The sequence below is a fragment of the Ictidomys tridecemlineatus genome, chromosome 12 (genome assembly GCF_052094955.1).
Source record: "Ictidomys tridecemlineatus isolate mIctTri1 chromosome 12, mIctTri1.hap1, whole genome shotgun sequence".
NCBI classification, from domain to species: domain Eukaryota; kingdom Metazoa; phylum Chordata; class Mammalia; order Rodentia; family Sciuridae; genus Ictidomys; species Ictidomys tridecemlineatus.
The window spans coordinates 2,024,678-2,045,798 of record NC_135488.1 but is presented as its reverse complement, the minus strand read 5'-3'; the positions used below and the strand labels follow the sequence as shown (position 1 = coordinate 2,045,798).

The window sequence follows — 21,121 nt, the reverse complement described above, 5'->3', positions numbered from 1 at the left end:
GATGATGCTGGATTGGGGCAGGCTGTGTATTCAGTTGTGCATATGGACCTCTGCTGTCCGGCAATAGGGCAGCTCCTGCTACCTCGGGTGTCCACTACTTTTGAGTTCTCGCGGAGTTCCTGTGGAGTTCTCGAATAAAGTAGTTCCTGTTTGAACCTACAAGTGGCTCATGACCTCCCGGTTATTTTGTGCCCAGCCAGACTGCGGCACAGGAGGATCGCAAGTTTGAGGCCAGTCTCAGCAACTTAGTGAGACCCTGTCAGAGAACGATTATCTAGATGTTAGTAATCATTCTTTAACTTGTGCTCAACCAGTGGGTGACAAGCAACTTGTGAAGGTTGATACAGCGGGAGCCGCTTTATTGCAAGACAGTTGAGGTATTTATACATAACTGAATACACAGCTTGTTTCAATTTAACATCATCCAGTTACAGCAATCAGTCATTAAGGAATCCTCATCATCTTAATAATTATAGACAGCTTAACTTAATTAACATCATTAGATACAGCAGTCAGTCATTAAGGAATCTCCATCATCTTAATGGCTCGCTGGCGTTACTTTTCAAACCACTCCTTTTGGCAAAGTGCCAGGCGCCATCTTGACTTGGTTGTGGCTCTCAGCATACTTCCCCTTCTGCTTATGATTTCAGATCTTGTGGTGTTTGTTTATGATTTTGAATCACAGCAACAGCCACTTATGATTAATATGGTTTGGACTATAAAGGTGTGCTCTAACCCTGGGAGCTGGTGGAAGGGTATAGACTTGGAGCCTGCCCTTTGGCCCACCAGCTGGTGGATCCAGACCAGGGGCTGGTGAATAAAGTTTCCATCTCCTGCTTTAAGATCAACTCAGTGATTGATTGTAATCTCACCATCACCTAAGTATGACTATAAAAAGGGATTTATTAGGTTGATTTATGTGACCAGAGCTGGACAGTCCACATGGCCGTCTGCAGGATGGGAGAACCAGTAGCTATGCAGTACAAGAGGCTGAAGCTCCAGAACAAGAGGATTCACGGTGCTGCCCTAGCCCGAGAGGGAAGGCTTCTGGGGACCACTGTCAGAGTTCGCTTTGGAAGAGTGAAGAAGCCCAAGTTCAATATCCTCAGATGATCACAGAAGCAGTAAGAACCCATTCGGGCTGGGGCTCAGTGACAGAGCATTGCCTAGCACGTGTGAGGTGCTGGGTTCGATCCTCAACACCACATATAAATAAATAGAAAACAAAGGTACATCAACAACTAAAAACTATTAAAAACAAAAGAAAACATTCAAGAAGAACTGAGCTTGCATCTGCTGCTGCTTCCTTGTTCTTCCAATTTTTATTCCATCCAAGCTACCGTCCTATAGGTCAATGCTGGCCAAGCTTAGGGAGGGTCTCCATTTCAGTTGGCTATTCCATATGCCAATCATTCCTAGACACAACCTTAAAGACACATCCATAATCCTCTCAATTCCTGACATCTCTTAATCCAATCAAATTGGCAATTCAAATTAACTGTTACAAGTCCACCCCTTTTCAATCTGTTATCCAAGTATGATTCTTTATATCATACTTAATCTCCAAGTAAACACAATAGCCAGGTGATAATTCTGACTAACATAATTATCCTTCCTATAACTGAATACACTAGTTCTTTCTCCAGAATAGAAAAAACACAAACATTACTGATGTTAAGTCATTACAGTATTACATTACATGATGAATAACAGGAGAGTAACAACATTTCCTCTTAATGTATGTGTAAGTACACCTGAACATATTGTTAATGGAACAGGGAAGAGTCATCAGTGTCAATTACAATCCTCATTTCTGTAACTGTCCACGTGGCCACAGCTGGTATTTATGACTCCTTTCTACCACCCACTGTGTATTCCCTCAATCTTCAGCAAGTATTTCAGGTCTTGGCTCTTTCCCTGGAGGTGGGACCCACACCTTCATTCCTGAAGGGTCTGAGACTTTCATCACCTTGCCTGGATTGGGTCCTTGTGGTTTCTCAAGTATTTAACAACAGTACCAGGAGACGCCCTAAGGGATCTCCTGCACTCCAGGAGTGTGCTTCTTTACCTCCATTGTGGAGTGACAGACAATGTCCCCTTGGAACTCTGGATCAGTCACCCCACCAGCACGGTGACTCCCTCCTTAACTTGCTGACTCAGTTCATGTGTGTGTGGGGGAGGGGAGCTTAACTTCCAGTTTAATGAAATCACTGTTGCATCTCCAGGCAGAAGCATTCCCCCTTCTGGAACTAAGACTTCCAGGCTGCAGAGTATAATGTTGCAGGGACAGGAAGCACAAACTTTTCTAGTGGGTCCCTAGGGGTGATGGTGAGAGGTACCATTTTCATCTCCATCCATGAATTCATTCCTGGACCCATGAATTCTACCAATAGGAGAGACAGTACCATAGAGTGGATGCTGATTCAGAGTATAGACAGCCTTCTGAAGTTCTTTGTCCCTGCCCTGCACTGTATCGCCACCTAGCTGGCACTGTAACGGCATCATCAAGAGTCCATTCCAATGTTCTATCAAACCAGCTGCTTCAGGATGGAGCAGAACATGGTAAGACAGTGAATCCCATGAGCCTGACCCCACTGCCGCACTTCTTTGGCCATGAAGTGAGTTCCTTGGTTTGAAGCAATGCTGTGTGGAATCCCATGGCAATGGATAAGGCATTCTGAAAGTCCATGGATGGTAGTTTGGGCTGAAGCACTACGTGCAGGGAAGGCAAATCCATAGCCAGAATAAGTGTTATTTTGGTAAGGACAAATCGCTGCCCCTTCTGTGATGGAAGCAGTCCACTATATTCAACCTGCCTCTGGTTGCTGGTTGATTTCCCAGGGGAATCATGCCACTAGGGGGCTTAGCGTTGGTCTCTGCTGCTGGCAAACGGGCTGTGGCTATAGCCAAATTAGCCTTGGTGAGTGGACGTCCATGCTGCTGAGCACATACATAACCGCCATCCCTGCAACCATAACCACTGTTCATTGCAGAGGTGGCTGGGGAAAGAGGTGGACTGCTGTCCACAGATTGGGTCATACCATCTACCTGATTATTAAAATCCTCCTTTGCTGACATCACATTTGGTGGACATTCACATGAGACCCAAATATCTTCACATCCTTTGCCCATTCAGACAGATCTACCCACATACTTCTTCCTCAAATGTCCTTGTCACCAATTCTCCAATTATGTTCTTTCCACTTCCCTGACCAGCTAGCCAACCCTTTGGCTGTGGCCCATGAGCTAGTGTTTAATCACACATCTGGCCATTTTCCTTCCAGGTAAAATGCCCAGCCAGATGCTACCACATCTGCCTGAAGTTCTGCCCACTGTGAAGGTTTCCTTTCACCAGTGTCCTTCTGGGCTGTTCCAGAAAGGGGCAGCAGTGCCACAGCTGTCCACTACTGGGTGGTACCTGGGTATTATGCAGAACCATCCCTGAACCAAGCCTCAGTCTTCCCTTCCTCTGTCAATTGAGTATAAGGTTCATCCCACGAAGACACAGGTTCATTCTTAGGGACAGAAGGTAATGCAGCAGGAGCAGGAGCCATGGACAGTTGGCTACTTCTTCATGCAGCCTACTTGTGCCTTCAGGTCCCTCCTGTGCTCAGTGGCGTAGGTACCACCTCCACTTGGTGATGGAGTACTGCTGCACATGTCCGACTTCATGGCTTGGTGGGTCTGATACCACCCAGCTCATAATGGGCAGCTCAGGTCACATAGTAACCTGGTGGCCCAAGGTAAGGCGTTCAGTTCCCACTAAGGCCCAGTAGGCCACTATCTCAAAGGGATAGTGGCTGTCTGCAGAAGATGGCAGGGCCTTGCTCCAAAACCCAATGGCCTCCTTGGTGATTCACTAATGGGGGCCTGCCAAAGGCTTCAGACAGCGTCCCTATCTGCCACTGACACCTCAAGGACAATTGGGTCTGCTGGGTCACATGCCTGAATGGCAGAGCAGCCTGCCCAGCAGCCTGGACCTGCTGCAGAGCCTTCTGTTCTGGACCCCACTCAAAGCAAGAAGCTTTGCCAGTCACTCGCTTGATGGGCCTAAGTGACACACTCAAGTGAGGAATGTGCTGACTCCGAAGTTCAAACAGGCCCCCCAGGCCTGGTGCTTCTTTCTTTGTAGGAGGAGCCAGATGCCACAACTTCTCCTTCACCTGGAAGGAATATCTGACAGCCCCATATCACTGGACTGCTATAAACTTTATTCAAAGGCCTTGAATTTTAGTGGGAATATTTCTCACCCTTTGATACACAAATGCTTCACTAGCAAGTTCAAAGGGGTTGCTACCTCCTGCTCAATTAGCCTAATCAATACAATGTCATTGGTATAATGGACAGTATAATCCCTTGTGGAAGAGAAAGACGCTCAAGGTCTCTGCAAACTAAGCTGTGACATAGTGCTGGGAACAGAGACACGCCTGAGGAGGGACTGTGAAGGGCTGCTGGCCTGGCCAGCTGAAGGGGAATTGTCTCTGGTAGTCCTTATGCACCTCGATGCAGAAAAAGGTATGTGCCAAATCAGTAGCCGCATACCAGGTACCAGGAGGTGCATTATCTGCTCAAGCAAAGAAACCACATCTGGTACAGCAGCTGCAGTTGGGGTCACCACCCGATTTAAGTTTATGACCATCAACTGTCCTTCTCCAAGACCCATCTGTCTTCTGCACAAGCCAAAGATAAGAGTTAAGTGGGGTGTTGTGGGAATCACCACCCCTGCACCCTTCAAGTCCTTGGTGGTGGCACTAAGCTCTGCAATCCCTGGGATGGGATATTGCTTTTGATCCACTATTTCCCCAGGTATAGGCAACTCCAGAGGCTCCATTTAGCCTTGCCCAAGATAACAACCCTCACTCCACAGGTTAGAGAACCAGTGTGGGAGTTTGCCAAGGGCTAAGCACGTCTTTCCCTATTATACATTCCTGGACTGGGGAAATAACCACGGGATGAGTTTGGAGGTCCCCTGGACCCACTGTGAGTCGGACCTTGGCCAAAACTCCATTGATCACCTGACCTCCATAAGCCTCCGCTTTACTGGAGGGCCACAAGAACGTTTCGGATCTCCAGGAATCAATGTCAATTCAGAGCCTTCGTCTAGTAGTCCCCGGAAGGTCTGATCACTGCCTTTTCCCCAGTGCATAAGTCTTCCTGGTAAAAGGCCTTAGGTCCCTTTAGGGAAGGATGGGAGACACATTAACAGGAAAGATTTGTGGTACTGTACCAAGGTCCTTCCTCAAGAGCACCTGGCCTTCCCTTCATTCAAGGGATTCCGGATCAGTAGATTGACTCAAATCCGGGAAGTGGTTGAGAGGTCATGATTCTCTGCTCTTATGATCTGGGGCAGACAGTTGGACGTTTGCCCTGGAGTTTTTCTGCTTATATAAGTCAAGTAAGAATGTGATGGGTTTCCATCTATTTGGCTTCTTGATTAAGTAGTCAATGCCAGAGATCTACAGAAATCAGGATATTGTGTCCATTTCTTCCCCTTTGTTGTCCATTATGGTAACTATGACCATGCTGTCTTTGGCAAGTGAGGGCTGCCGCTTGGCCTCTTCCTCCCCGAGATCCAATCATGCCCATCGCATTGAAGTCTTCCAATTGACTGACGGCAGCTCCCACAGCAAGGCCTGGCACGCAAAGAGCAATGACAGAGCCCTTCAGGGATGCTGGAGCTCCTCTCCCGAATTTGTTTCTTACAGTTCTGGTGAAGCGCAGACACCCCAAGAATGGAGGAGAAGGTTGCACGGGACAGACCCACTCCAGCATTCTGATCTCTCTGAGACTCTGAATTCCCTCATCAACAGTAAACCAAAGAATGTCATGGATTTCCAGCTCATTTACAGTGGGCCATCTTTGGACCCGTAATTCAGCCAACCAGCCAAACTATTAGTAACCTTTTTAGCACTGCGGGCTAGTACATTAAACCTAGAATCTCTGCTTAATGGGCCAATAGCAATAAACTCAGTTTGATCCAAGTTGATGATCCTTCCACTATTATCCCACACCCTTAAAATCCATTCCCACACATGTTCACCAGACCTCTGCTTGTATGAATTAGAAAACTCAAAAAGTTCCTTGGAGTGGAGCGGAGCTCCTGCTGGTCACACTCAGTACCTCACCTCTAGGCGCTGCTTAGACTGGGCTCTAGTTATAGGCCTCAGGCAAAAGGGGTGGTGAGGCTGGGTCCTGAGAAGCAGCAGCATTCTCCTGCTGAGCAACTGGATCAAGGAAGGTTTTTACTGTTTCCACAAGCAAAGCAGGATTAGTTCCCTCCAGGGAAGGTGGAGAAGCCAGTGCCACAGAGGGTGGGGTAGGAGTGACTGTCCTGGCTAAGGGTGGAGACTCAACAACTTCTGGCCAAATAAACTCATCAGAATAGGGAGTTCAATGACCCCCGCCTTCAGGCTCCTCCCGCACTGTCACCATCCCAATTTGCAGGATCCCTTCTTCCAAAGCAGCACCCTCACTTTGACCAAAGACACCTCCTGAGGCTGAGAGTTAAAGTTCTGTTTTAATTCACCAATTGCAGGATTAGAGTCTGTGTCTGGTTTTCAGCAACCTTAGCCCTGTGACGACAAGAGGGGACAGTCTCCTTCAGAACACACTGAGCAGCTTTCAGATCAGTCGTGCGCAACTTCAGCTGAGAAACTGACTTGTTGAGCTCATGGTTCTCCTTTGTGACTTTGACCAGGGAAGCCAGGAGCGCCAACCAACATCATCATATCTCTTAGTTTTCCAGAACTGTTCAAAGGTATGACGTATAGTCACTAAATGCCTCACTTTTTACAAGTGGCAAATTGGGAGCATCCAATGCATTTACTTTACAAATCTCTTTCAACAGTTCACACCATGGATTATCAGCGCTCTCCATGGTACCAGGAGGAAAGACTTTAGTAACTTTAGGTCTGAACAATTTAAACAACCAACTCCAGAACCTACAGAACCAACTAAGGAAAACCATCCTTACAATTCTGCTTCTCCAGAGCCAGTCCCGTACCAAGGTCTGTATTAGTCAGGTCTCTTCAGGGGAACAGAATCAGCAGGAAGTATGGTTATAAAAGGGGACTTATTAGGTTGGCTTATGGGACCAGAAGCTAGATTGTCCACATGGCCATCTGCAGCTAGAGATATGGAGGAACCAGTAGCTGCGTAGTCCAAGAGGCTGAAGCCCTTGAAGCCCCAAGAGGGATCAATGGTGCTGCCCTGGCCTGAGACCCAAGCCTTCTGGAGAATCTCTGGCAGAGTCCACTTTGGACAAGTGAAGAAGTGAGAGTCTGATACCCTCAGATGATCGCAGCAGCAATGAAGAGCCCCTTCAGAAAGAATGAAGCTTGCATCTGCTGCTGCTCCCTTCTCCCAACTTTTGTTCCATCCAAGCCATCATCCTATTGGTCAGTACTGCCCACACTCAGGAAGAGTCTCCATTTCAGTTGGCTATTCCACATGCCAATCATTCCTAGACATACCCTCAATGACACACCCAGAAGCCACTTAATCCCTGGCATCTCTTGATCCAATCAAGTTGACAATTCAATTTAACCATCAGACCCAATAAAGAGTAAATACACTCAAAGTATATCTCATAACTCTCTTTATTTTCCCCATTAGGGTTTTGCCATTTTCTTTTGGGGAAAAATCTTTTAATCTGAAACTAAACAAACACTCAAGTATTTCTTTTTATTTTTCCTCACTAAAAACAATCTCAACTCCAAGTCTAACTAAGAAGCAAGAGTTACCAATTCTAGATTGTCGTTCTGTTTGAGTAGTTTTGAAATACAGCGCCCAAGACCTAATAGGACGCCTCTGCTGAAGAATCTACCAAATTCTCCCATGAGCACTGAGAACACCCAAGGCATGGCATTGGACAGCATGACCTGTGGTTAGCTGGTGCAGTGCAGCCAAGCGTGGGGACCTGTTACCCATAGCCAGCGCACATAGAGCCGAGCTTCTGAGCCGAGGACTATGATCAGGACGCTGGTTCACAGCGGGCGCAGGGGTACGAGGAGCGGGGAGCACACCTCACCTTTTCCTCTCAATGCTACTACTGAATCCTGCTCGTTCCTATCTTCATTCCTAGAAGATTAAAACGTTTTCATTTGGGGGGAGAATCCTTAAGCTATCACTGATGCCACGCTATCAGGAGATACAAAAATCACCCAAACAAAATGCCTTTCGGAACCCTGGAGCACCTACAGAATGTCAGGGACAGCATCTCAGGAGTGGAGAAGCAGGAACCGAGTTCCTGGATTTCGGAGGAAGCTTCATTAAGAAAGGACCATGTGTCTGCTGAGCTGGAAAACATACATCTAAAGACAAAAAAGCGCTGGATACCAGCAAGTCCAGCCTGCTGGGCAACAGAGATGGCCCATCCTCTTCTGCAAAGCCTCCTGGGCTTCCAAAGCGCTGGCCAACAGAGAACGATGGGCCCTCCCTGCAGAGCTTGCACGGCCACCCGACATGGACTGCATCAAGGGGCCAGCTGGGGCAGGAACTGTCACACACATGTCCGCACTCCAAAGCCACCCCTTGGCCAAGGCCATGCGTGCACACAGCCCCATCCATCTTCCTGTCAATTCAATTAACAGCAGGAGTCAACTCAGTTAATTTTCATAACAGGAAAGTGACTGGGCTGGACTAACAGGAACGTGGCTGCCCCAGGTTTACTGTCTTTCTAATGCTCCTGGGAGACACTCGTTCCCCACTTCATGATAGGATCTGTCTCTGCCCCCCACGCCTATTCCTGCAGTGGTGGGGTCTTTGCTGTGCACACTGCTATGGTCCCCTGCTGACAGGCAGGGACTGGGTGTCCACACTTATTCACTGAGTAAATCCTCAGTTTCAGGCTGCAGGCACTGCACCAGGGCTTCTGATGGCAGGGACAGTGGGCTGGTCCTCCTGCTCTCCTCCCTCTAAGTGCTGGGCCCTGGCACATCATTCTGACCCTCTCCTCGGGCCACCAGGGCGACAGCCCCCATGTCGCAGCTGCACCAGCCACTTTTGGGGAGGGAAGTCTTGTCTACTCCACCCACAGACACACCAGGGTCTTCAGGAGCCTGCAGATCTGATGAGGAAACGGCCCCTCATGGCCCCGGTGAGCACACGGCACGCGTCTCTGTGGACCACCGACCTTTCACAAGTTAACAATGAACACTGACGAGCAGGAACAGGACTGGATGGTGCTTGCACAGGAGCAGCAGGCAGAGCCTCTGCTGGGAGGGACTCCCCTGCACACAGCCCCACCAAGTCCCAGAACACCTGCCCCCTGCACTGTGGGGGCACTCAGCCTGGCGACAGACACCTGGGAGAGCAGCAGGACTGAGCGCTCGGCCCGTGTCGTCCATTCCACGTCCACCTCACACCCTGCCTGTGCACCCCCTTGTCTGGGGAAGATCAGGGGGGTGTGGCTGAGTAACAGGCAGGCCAGGACACGCTCAGAGAGAGCAAAGCAGTGCTGGGCTGGGATGGGCCATCTGGGAAGGTGAGCGGGGACAGCTCCAGTATCACAGGGCAGCACAGGGCGGTCCTGGGGGGCAGCTCCCAGTGAGAGAAGGCTTCTGGCTGCAGCTCTGTGTGGGACCACACAGGGAAGAGGGCAGGAGGGAGGCAGAGGAGGACATTCAGGAGTCTCCAACACCTGCAGCCTCCAGGTCAACAAGGCAGGGACAGCAGGAAACCCGGGCTGCCTTGAGGGGCCAAGAGCTGAGGTGTCAGCCAGGGGCTGTGCTGGCTGCACACCAGACACCTGACCGCGAAGGTCCTGGGCCACGCCACAGACCAGGCGGCTCCGCCATGTCTGAGTGTCCCCAAACCCTGCCTTCTTGGGCTCCTCCAGCATCAACCTGAGGCCGACCTCTCTGCTCCCCCCTTCCAAATAGGAATAAAGGAAGATGGGAAGAGAGAGCACCTGCCTGGAGACCCCAACTGCATCCACCTAGGTTTCTCTGATCATCAGTACCACGGCTTCCCAGCTGCAGAGCCAGCCCAGAGGGCAGGAGGGAAGGGGCTCACAGCAAGTCTGCTCAGCCAGAGGAAGGCCACGTGGAAGGGTGGGCCATGGCTACCCAGAGAGCTAAGGTCCCAAGAGCAGGAGGGACGCGCCCATGAGCCCTGCCCTGGGAAAGCCACCCGAAGGGGCTGAGGAGGGAGACCAAGAAGACCTGAGACTGTGAGGACACTCTGAAGTTCCCCCATTACACGGCCACTCAGTGCCCCGCTGACTCACACAGGGGCTGGTCTAAGTTCCATGAGGCTCTGTGCCGTGCTCTGTGCTCTGTAAGGACACAGAGACAAGGTGATGGACTGGTCCCTGCTCTCAGGAGACCTACGGCCAAGAGAGGACACGGAGGGAAGGCGTGAGAGAAGCTGTGCCCAGGGTGTGGCTGCCGCCAGCAGTTGCCCCCCTGAGGGCACCAGCATGAAAGCAGCCTGGGGCCCAGGTCCACTCCTGCCCCAGAGGACAGGCTGCTTGGTGGGATAGGGACAGTGATCCTGCCATTTGCCACAACAAAGGCAGACGTGGAGAACAGGGCACCACGTGAAGTAAGCCAGAGAGACAGACAGACAAAGGCTGCATGAGCTTGCCTTTATGTGGAATTTAAAGAGCTCAAGACCCAGAGTGGGGGCTGGGGATGTGGCTCGAGCGGTAGCATGCTCGCCTGGCATGCGTGCGGCCCGGGTTCGATCCTCAGCACCACATACCAACAAAGATGTTGTGTCCGCTGAGAACTAAAAAATAAATATTAAAAATTCTCTCTCTCTCTCTCTCCCCTCTCTCACTCTCTCTTTAAAAAAAAAAAAAAAGACACAGAATGGAACAGGGGTTAGCGTGGGCGGGAGGAAGTGGGGAGATGCAGGTTGGAGGCTGAGGGTGAGAAACCCAGAGATCTCAGGGTTGATGCAACTGTCGAGGCAGGGCCTTCTGAGAAGTTAGGTCGCAGCTGCTGCTGTCCCCAAAAGCAACCACATGAGACAGCGGAGGCACCTACCTGCTTCACCACAGAACCATTCTGCACCTACATGCATCCCACAGCATCACGTGTGAGCCACACACATGCACCTGAACAGCAGCAGTGTGCCTGCCCACGTGGGACCTGGCCTCAGGCCTGCCAGCCCCTCACACGCACTTCTGAGGAATCCAGGGCAAGCCCGCCCTGAGCAGGCAGGTTTCCATCCTCCATTGCGCTGGCAACGTGCCAACTGGTGTCATCAGAACTCTCCTATGACTGCTCACCGAGAATCCTAACACATAGCAACGGGGCTTACTCCCAGGACCCCAGAGGCCCTCCTGCAGGGCTTCTGCACCACGGGGCTCCCGACACTCAGGCCTGGCAGTTCTGTGAGGTGGGGGCTGCCCACCCCTGGCCTCCACCCATAAGATGCCAGCAGCACCCCTGGTTCCCCACCTACCCTTTAGTGGTGTCAACCAAAAACGTCTCCAGACACCACAAATGTTTCCTGGGGACAAGATTACCCAGCCCTGATCACTGAGATCATCATCATGTACATTAAATTTCAACATTGTCCTACTTTAAAGTCAATGGGTGACTGTGCACAGCAAGACTGAGATGGAGGGTTGAGATCAGGGTTTTAGTCTAACCTTCCGGAGGTCTGTTTGCCTTGCACCATCTACAGAATCCTGATTCATCACACTTGTGGTCTTGTCCTCACTTGCTGGGGACATGCAAGCCAACCGCACGGCCAGGCCCAAGTCCATGCCCTGAGCCAGGTAAGGTCCCAGCAGCAGGCCTGTGGTGGACGGAGACCCAGGCTCACTCCTGGGCGCCCAGGACCCTAGCAGAGTGCCTCTGGCAGCCTCAGCCCACCACCAAGGTAGGCCCAGGCCACTATTCCAACCCTTCCCCTTTTCCACTGGGTGGCAGCATCTCACTGGACTCTCAGGAGTGTGAAATCACACAGGAGATCAAAACCACAGAGGAGGTGCCGAGACCTGACCCACCACTGCCCAGGAAACCTGGGTCAGTCTCAGTTACAGACGCATCTGCCACCATCCCTGGCAGGGTCTCTCCTACCCGACCATGCACAAGACCACTGCAGGGTGCTGGCAAGTGGGCAGATCCCCAGGCCCACTCCTAGCTGCAGGGCCAGGCAAGGACACCCAGCGGGCATGGGTAAACAGGGTCCCTCCAGCCAGGGATGGGCAGCACTGAGATGCCTGTTCCCCAGCTAGCTCTCCCCAGGGACAAAGCAAGTGGTCAGCAACAGGCTTCAGCCCACAGGTGTCCAAGTTCTCCCACACACTGGGCAGAGTGGTCAGGATGAGTCCTCTGCATGGAGAGTGAAGGTGCTGCTGTCCAGATACACAGTCCACCCTGAGCCTGTCATGACACCATGACCACAGTCCACAGAAGCCCGCCGTGATGCCATCACTATAGTCCCCATGGAGCCCACTGTGACCATCCATCAAAATGCTAGCGCTTCACCGACTGAGGCCTTTTATCCAACTGGTGCTCCTCTGACTGGGACCCCATCACCACTATCAAGTGCGAAGGGGAGAGGTTCTGAGCCCCTGGATACACAAATGTCCCCCACACTAGAACTGGCCCAGCGACCCCATGTGGCTCTCTTCCTGACCCACCAAGTCACAGCGCTCTGCGCCGGACAGCTCTCTCCTCAGGGGCTCTCAGGGCCCCCCCGCCTTCCCACCCTCTCACCTTCTCTTCTCCGCTCCACTCTGGCACACACCCACAGCAGGCCTCTGTCCTCCAGAGACGTCCCCCACCATCCGTCCTGGTGTCTGCACAAGCCTGTCCTCCTCTAGAGCCCTCTGCAGAGAGCCAGCAGCCATTGCTCCTTAGCACTCACTACTGGGCACTGCTGTCCTTTGAATACATGCTCCCCAGGGGCAGAGACTGTCTATTTTGTTCACTAGACTAACGCGGCACCTAAAGCCGTGCCCACTGTGGAAAAGGTGTCCAACAAGAACCTGGGGCATATGTGAGCCAATGCTGGCACCAGAGCTTGCCACCGGGTACCCACAGGAAGCTGACCAAAGCACCCCATGTGCCGAGGCCGGCGGGAGGCCCAGACTCCTGAGTGTCTACACGGGTCCCACCAGTACCGGCTCGTGGAGAACAGGGCTCAGACCCCTTTTCAATCAAAATCCACGGGGTGGGCCTGTGGTGGGAAGGGCAGGAGAGCAAATTCCCCAACTGCCCACCACCTCTGGGAGAAGCAGCAGCTGCCGCTGTTTGATTTTTTTTTTCTCCTTAAGAACAAAAGAAGAGATCAAATGCTCAACTGTGGGTGATTTCATAGCGGCCAAGTCACTCAACCCTAGAGGATGTTTGCTAATCTGGAGACACTTCTACCATCCTGGCCCCACTCAAATGGCAGATTCTCACCAACTGTTCCACAGAAAGAGGAAAGCTCGCCTGTCCCACAGGCACCAGCACTTCAGGCCCCTGTGTAAGAGGAAGAGGGCACCCAAGAAGATGGGGAAGGGGGGAGGCGGGAGGAGTGAGGGGAGAGGAGTGGGGGGGCAGGAGTGGGGGGGCAGGAGTGGGGGGACAGGAGTGGGGGAGACAGGGGGAGGGGGAGACGGGGGTACGGGAGGAGGGAGGGAGACGGGGAGGGGAGACAGGAGGGGGGATGGGAGTAGGGGGAGACAGGAGTGGGAGGGGCAAGAGTACGGGGGACAGGAGTGTGGGGGGGAAACGGGAGAGGGGAAACAGGACGGGGGTACGGGAGTGGGGGGATGGGAGGGGGGATGGGAGGGGGAGTCAGGAGAATGGGAGGGCGGGGAGACGGGAGAACACAGTGAGGGGGACAGGAGCCAGGGTGGGAGGACAGGAAGGACAGAGGAGCAGAGGCCACACCTGCACTGGTGTAGCGGCTGCTCCCTGGGGCTGGTCAGTATCACTGGAGCCCTGCAGACTGCGATAAGCAGACCCACCCAAAAACCTACCAGGCCCAGCCAGATGTCCTCCCTGAATCCCTGCCACTGTCTCCACAGGAGAGCCCAGCCAAAAACAGAGACGCCTGCCCACACTGCATTATAGAGCGGGGGCTGGAAAAGCACCTGTCCCCAGGCAGAACAAGCTTAAGCATACACCGGAAGTCAGGCCGGGGACAGGCTACCCTTTACCAGCAAATGCTTGCCTCAGAGGAGGCTTGACCTCTGAAATAAACACCTCCACCGTGCTTCAGTGTCTGCATGGGAAGTCTCTTCCCAGGACAGGGCAGGTCTTGTCAGAGGCCAGGTGCTGGGTCAACCACGGGCAATGGCGTCTAGGAACAGGGCCGCAGCAGGCCGGAAGAAGAACCTGCAGGCTTTCTGCCTGAGTCCTGCCAAAGCCAGAAGAGGCAAAGCACAAGTCAAGGGAGCTGGACAATGTGGGAAAGGACGCTGGCTATGACTGGGAGTGATCACTCCCAGGGGGTGTGCAGCACTGGGACCTGGCAGGCACCCAGCTTGTAAACTCCCTTGTGAAATGATTTCATTTACATAAAACCTACACAAAGAGAACGAAGAAGTCTCGTCCAGCCTCAGCCCAACTGTCCACCACCAGCCCTGCAGCTCCTTCAATGTGAAAAACACCCATCACTGAGCCACTTAAAAGTGAGGGGACAACATGGTGATAGCTACCCTAAGTATTCCATATTTCCTAAAAAAAGGACATTCCTTAGACCACCACAGCACAGTGACAGAAGTCAGGAAACAATGGTGGATCTGACGCTGGAATCTAGCAGAAAGCTCCTCCAGACTTCTCCACTAGCTCCACTGACGGCCTTAGAACAAAACTGCCAATGGAGGCCCTTCCTGCTCCAGGATGCAGTCAAGGGCCACACGTGACATTCACTGTCATGTCTGAGGCCATTCCTTTATCTGTCTGACCCTGTCCTTCTGCAGAGTGCAGGCCACCTACTCATGGACAGTCTCCCAGCTGGGCTGTCCACTGCTGCTCCCGTGGTTTGACTTGAGGTGGGCCCTCCTGGCTGGATGAGGCCAGAGAGAGGCCATGCCTTCCATAGCGCTGTCCAGGCATGTCTGCTGAGCGTCCCCACCTCAGGGACGCCTGGTATGATGGGGAGTTAAAGGGGCCATGCTTCTCCCAGTCCAGCTACTGCTTTCCCTTCGTAATTAGCAGGTGACTTGCAGGGAGACACACAGGCCCAGGAAGTGCCCTCTTCATCACGCCTGAATCTTTGGGCGCCTGCTGGTAGATTCTTGGGTGAAGGTAAAATTGGTGTAAAGTCAGACAAGTTCACTTAGGAGTAAAACTGGGGCTGGCTGATGCAGTGGCTGGAGAGAGAGGAAGTGAGACTCCTATCCACTAAATGCCAACAACCCCAACTTCCTGGCAGGAAGAGTCAAGCAAACACAGGGCTCTAGGCTTGCTTGGGAGCATGCTTGTGTCGGGAGCACACCAGTGGCCCTCTGGTGCTCCTGCCTACTACAAACCCAGCCCTTCAGGGGCAGGTGTCCCCAGCAGCAAGAGCCCCTGGTCATACCAATGCCCAGCATTCCAGGGACAACAGGGTGGCTCTACTCGGTGACTCCTGGGCCACTGCACAGCCCGTGGGGCTGAGTTTAAAAGCAGGAACTCCCTGCGACTCAGACTCTGCAGGAGAGGATTAGGAACTCCAACTGGCCTGATCCAAGAGCATTTTAAAAACCGCTAGAGCAAGTTAGGAGCCTCACAAGTGCACAAAGGCAGCAAGACCCCTAAAAGGCCCTGTTGTCTTCCCACCTGGTGACACCCGCCACTCGCCTCCAAACGTACGCACTCCGTGGCGTCAGGGATCGTGCCGTCCTCTGCCCACCTCCTGTAGGCCCAGGGCTAGTGGGGAGGAGCCCACAGCAGAGGACGGGGCATCTCTTTTCTCCCTTCTCCTTTCAACAGTGCCTGAGGATCATCTCAGAACCTGGGGAAATCTAATTCCTGACAACACAGGCAGCCCGGGACACTCGGGCCTCAGAGAAAGGGCTCATCTGTGCCACTGTGTAACCTGTCTTGTTCACCTGATGATCATTTAGGCTATTTAGTAAGCACAGCAATCCTCACATACCAGGAACTGAGAATACAAGAAGTAGTAGGACGCAGCCCCTTTCCTCTTCAGATGAAGAATCCACCAGGAAAGTCAAAGCACCCAAACACTGGGCCTTCTCAGGAACCAGGGGCCTTGCCCAGGTGGTGATATGTGAATGGCCTTTGTGGGGCGGCCAGTCAGAGGTATCTGAGGAGCACTGAGGCTGCCCCCACCGCAGCTTACAGGGAGTGGTTAGAGACGCAGCTAAGAAGCAGGGCCTCCCAACAGCAGCTGGGGGAGGAGACGGTGAAGCCCTACCAGGGTCACAGGGCCACTGACATCATGGCCACTGGAGGGACAGAGTGGCTGAGTCAGAGCCAGCAGGGCCAGGGTGGCCAAGCAGAGACGGAAGAGGAAGATGCTGGCCTGGGGGCTGCTCTCAGCACCAGGGCAGCCAAGGTCTGCCACAGAGCAAGTTCAGGTCACAAAGGGAAACATTTTAAGAGGCAACAAGAAGGCTCGGGAGTGCTCGTGGCAGAGCTGCTTACGCAGGCCTCAGGCAGAAAGAGGCCAGAGGAGCAGGACAGGGCACCAGGGGCCGGAGGGAGCTGCCCACAGGATTCCCCACCCTGGGGTCCCCGTAGCCTTAACCAGTGCCTTATGAAAGAGCTGCCCATGGGGGCTGTGATGGCACAGCACAATGCCATGGCCACCTGATGCAGAAGAACAAGTCACTGCAGCCCCACAAGGCCCCCAACAAGCCAGGCACCAGCTGACCTTTCAGCACAAGGCTTCCCTCTTAATCTGCAGGGGACAAGTCCCTGGCTGAACAGTCAGGACATAAAGGGAGAGAGAGGACCTCAGGAGGATGGGCAGTACACAGAGTGACGGCATGACCAGCAGGAAGGGCTCCGGCTTTAAGGCTGCCTCAGCCACAGCCCAGTGGGCACTCGAGACAGGACGGCGGGAGTCATCTGCAGGAAATCACAGTGACTGGGATGCCACACGCCAGAAGAGGGCGAGGCCACAGCCACAAGGTGCTGGCGTCTGGCAGTGACGCTGCCAGTGGGCCTCAGAATCAGTCCTCGGGGAGCAGCTGGCTGGGGGCAGGGGTTGGGGTGGGAGGCAGCCTGGCAATGACCATAGCATTCAGAGGTCCTCCTGTCCTCTGAGAATGAGTGAAAGACCCAGAGAAGGCAGACAAGGACCCAAATAAGAAAGCAACCACGGAGGGAAGGTGACCAGAACAAGGGGGTGGGCAGCAGCTGGCCGCTTGGGGGCTGAAGGAGAGGGAGACAGGGAAGATGCCTTTCCCACAAAAACACACAAAGTTGACATGCTCCCGGGCCTGTGGGAGGAGTGACCACAGCCACTGCCTTCCTCTCACACTAGTCACACTGCCCTTCTACTTGGCTCCACACGTGCGGGAACTCAGCATCTGGCAGGCTCCCAACGGAGAGGGTGTGATGAGCAACAGCCACAGCCCCTCCTCCTAGGGTCCAACGCTCCTAGGGTCCCCCTCTAAGGGCAGGACGGGACCTGTCAGTGTGTCGGAGTGTAGCCCTCTTTTCTGAGACAGGCTTGACTGTGCTGCCCAGGCTGGCCTCAAGCTCTGGGCTCCGGGCTCCATCCTCCGGCTCAGCCTCCTCAGAGCTGGGCGACAGGTGCCACCTCTGTGCCCAGCCACAGTTTTTCTTCTCATTCCACGTTGGACAGAACAAGCACCCAAGTGTCACACTTTAGAGGTTTGGGGAGGGCGTGTCCTAGAAGAGGCTCCCCTGGGGAAGGAAGTCTGCCGTGGTCTGAGTAGGAATCTGGGAGGAGGAGGAGGCAGGCGTCACTGGCACAGGGAGGGACAGCAGGCGCACGGGGAGAAGTCTGAGCGCAGAGCTCTAGAAGGGACCAGCCAGGAGGACATGAGATGCTGGGAGGACGCTGTAAAAGCAGGCAATGCCTACCACGGGCTGGGATTTGACCCCCAAAGCAACAGGAGCAGTACAGGGTTTGTGACTTGGACCTGGGGTTTGGAGAGACCACCTCAGGCTGGACTGAAGTAGGAAGTCCTCCTGCGGGCCTGGACTGGGGTAGGAAGTCCTCCTGCAGGGCTGGACTGGGGTAGGAAGTCCTCCTGCGGGGCTGGACTGGGAGAAGGCTGCCATGCAGGGGCGGCAAGTGGTGCCCAGCCCTCATCCCTAGACAGGACAGGGCCCTCCCCGTCACATACCAGGCATTGGGACTCACAGAGGTGAGTTGTGGGACCAACTGCACAGACACGGCCCAGTCGCCTGGCCATCTCCAGGCCTGAAGGCCATGCTGCCTTCACTGTTTCCAAGCTCCTGGCCCTCTCTGACTCACCCCCTGCCCCACTAGGGGGGCAGCAATGGTACCAAGCTCAGGGCTGTGCTGAGGAGTGAGCGAGCTGGTGCCAACACATCCACAACAGGCCACGGTAAAACTGCCCAGCCCGGTCTCCTGCCCTGCCTGTCCTGTGCCAGCCAGGTTGGTCTGCAAGAGAAGTCTGTGAAGACTTAGTCTGAAGAGTACAGAAGAATACAAAGTAGCTCATCAATAATGGACTCCATACCTTGTGCAGCAGCAGGGCTGAGCGCCCAGGAGCCTGCATCTTCCTGGAACGTTCAGGCTTGGATCTGCGCTTTCTTTCTTAACACTGCAGGTGAGCTCAGGTGGTATGTCCATCGCATGGCACTGACCTAGTGGAAGGACAAGCAAGAAGCCCACACCAGCCACTAAGCCCTGGTGACCAAGAATCTGAACTCAGAAAATGACAAGCCAAGAAGAGTATCGGAGGCCACACTGGCCTCCTGACGTTCTTGTTGCTCACGTCCAGATAAGAAAGGAGAACAAGATGTTTGTGAAAAACTGAAAGAGGGCGAAGAACAGAACTCGAGAGGGAGGCAACGCTAAGGCCCAGGAGAAGAAAAAAAACAAACTCTCCGGGTTTAAAAGAAAACCCGAGTCTGCCCGGGTGGCGACAAGCCTGTCATCATGAAGATAACAGTCTTAGAAACAGCCTAGCATTCAAAGACGTAAGCACACCCCACCAGGGTAGGCCTTTTAAAGTTAATTGGCTATTTTTATCAAGCCTACCAAATTCTATCACATGATATTTAATTGTTATAATTCCAGACGTTTTAAAACTGAAGGAAAATGGTGACTTCATGGGTCCAAGAGCTGGTGGCCATCTCACCACTGGCTCCTGGATGTCTCTCCATGCTGTCATAGAACAGAAGGGTCTTGTGTGGCTCAAAAGCCCAAACAAGAAGTGGCTCTCCTTCTAGGTCAGGGGAATTCTTGAGCAGAGCCCAGGGGTCGGTGGACACAGCAAGTTGACAAGGCACCTAGTACCACCGTGTCACCAGCTCCAGGGTATGGTCTGTTGCACAAGAGGGGCAGGAGCTTCCAGGAGTAAGGCGAAGGGCAGCAGAAACTCTTCCCTGGTGCCAGAGGGTATCAGGGCCAGAGGCCCCCCGTGCAGCTAGCCTGCTGTCCACCTGAAAGCAGCCTGCAGCTGGAGGGACTGCCTCTCCCGGACCTTACCAGACTGCTGGGAGATCCTGCCTCAGTCCCTGGAGACTGCCGCTCCGTCTGGTAGTGAGCACCTACCAATGTGGCTACCCCAGGACTGGGTGACAGCTTTGCCTGCAGTCCCCAGAAGGAGCAATACATGCCCAGGACCCAGTAATCCCACTCCTCAGCACGGACCCACTGGAAGTGCGCATCACCAAAGCCAGACACTCGAGCGGCCACAGCTGTAGCACGAACAGTCAGATGCTGGAAGGGTCCAAAGCTCAAGACCATGTGTAGGTACCTAAGTGTTCACCATCGGCCTCCATCGCAATGAGTGTGGACATGCCACAGCCACAATGGCACCAGGAGGGGCTCTCAGACGGCTGGTACTCACACACAGACCTGCAGGATTCTAGTCACATGATACTTGGGGAAGGCAGGTAGATGGGGTAGACCCAGGGCAGGGGGCAATGGCTGGAGGGAGAACAGGGAGATAGATCCCAGGGTCCTGGATCTGAATGTGACTGCATGGGTGGGTTCAGCATGGAAAACCCCCGGGGCAGTACGCTAGGATATGTCTATCTTTCTGGTATCTATGCTATACCTAAAAAACCATAAAACAGCTCCCCAGTCTGGAGTCAGGGTAGGACAGACGTGCAGTGTCTTCTTGCCCCTTGTTCATCCTCCCCCCCCCACCCCCCGCTACACGTGTGCTTCAGCGTGGTCTCTCTCCTGGGAGGGCCTGTGCCACCATCTGTATTTATGGCTTCCTTCCACCCAGGTCTGAGATTCACCACTCCTCCCGGGGATGCCTGGGCTACCTTATGCCACTCATGCTGATCCAGACCCGGCCTCCCCTTCCTCAGCTCTTACAGTATTTGCATTACTATTAACATGTGCCAATTCCCAGTTGTTTTATTCCTGCCAAAGCGTCCTAGCTAGACTATAGACACAGAGCCTGCCCTCTGGGTGATCTCAACCCTCCCGCCTCCACAGGCAGCTAGCCTGAAGGGGAAGATCCTCTTCTATCTGCTACTCACTGCCAGCCTCCCTCCCCACTAGGAAGAGCCCATGTGGGAAGCCAGAAGAGTGGGGGGGGGGGCTAACGGAAGAACAGGTTTGTCCTCAGTCTGCCTTGAATGCACCCTTAATGTTTACCACACCATCTACTTTGATTACATGGACCATCTGCAATGTGTGCCCAAATTGTAAGAATCTTCCACAAATGTGAGCTTTCAGAGTTGAGTCAGGCCAGTCCCCTCTGTTCCACAGAACCCTTGTGCCTTCTCAACAAACCCATTCCTTTTGTTGCCCAGAGAAAGAATGCCACACATCACCACAGCTGCAAGGGTCATCTCATCCTACACAAACAGCAGCACCCACATGCTGGACACATGTGTGAAAAGACAGGACATTCTGAGCACTAAGCCCTTGGGTTCACTGCCATCTCTCCTATCCAAACAAAGGCTGGAAGTCAGGTGATTCCTTGTGGCTACTTGGACTGTTGGAGGCCCTCTGAGCCTGGGCCTTCAGTTACCCTGGGAAACCCTACCTTTCCTGTGTAGGAGCTCATGCCCTTTACTCAGGAGAAAAGGAT

At 53.3% G+C, this 21,121-nt stretch overlaps 1 protein-coding gene across 5 annotated transcripts in view; it reads right to left on the bottom strand.

Annotated features, from left to right (window-relative positions):
- Window positions 1–21,121, bottom strand: part of St3gal5 (ST3 beta-galactoside alpha-2,3-sialyltransferase 5) — a 37,763-nt gene that overhangs the window by 15,445 nt on the left and 1,197 nt on the right. For 2 of the 5 annotated variants that reach the window (XM_078027944.1, XM_078027945.1), the window contains exon 2: window positions 18,581–18,707. The exons of the other annotated variants lie outside the window; for them this stretch is intronic. The gene's annotated coding sequence lies outside the window, so the exon portion shown is untranslated. The remainder of the gene's footprint in view (window positions 1–18,580; window positions 18,708–21,121) is intronic. 5 annotated transcript variants of the gene reach the window in all.